We start from the raw sequence: 328 nt of genomic DNA, 5'->3' as shown, positions 1-328 counted from the left end.
TAACAAGCGCTTCTTTAATGTCAATAGCTTGACAGTGGCTCTCATGGAGCCACAAGGGTGATCAGGTCAATGTTGTATAGTCCCAACACCAAACTTAGAGTTTGGATATGGGATCTTAACACCAAACTTAGAGTTTGATTGTGGCCTCACAACACCAAACTTAGAGTTTGACTGTGGGGGCTCTCCTTGACTCTGAACTGAGAGAAGCTCTTCATGCTTACTCTCTTTTGTCACAGAGGGATGGCCTTGTGCCTTAAACATAAGGTAGTCCCCATTCAATTGAAGGACTAATTCACCTCTGTTGACATCTATCACAGCTTCTGCTGTG

Source organism: Arachis duranensis, chromosome 3 (assembly GCF_000817695.3).
Source record: "Arachis duranensis cultivar V14167 chromosome 3, aradu.V14167.gnm2.J7QH, whole genome shotgun sequence".
NCBI classification, from domain to species: Eukaryota; Viridiplantae; Streptophyta; class Magnoliopsida; order Fabales; family Fabaceae; genus Arachis; species Arachis duranensis.
Note: the sequence above shows the minus strand (reverse complement) of the source record.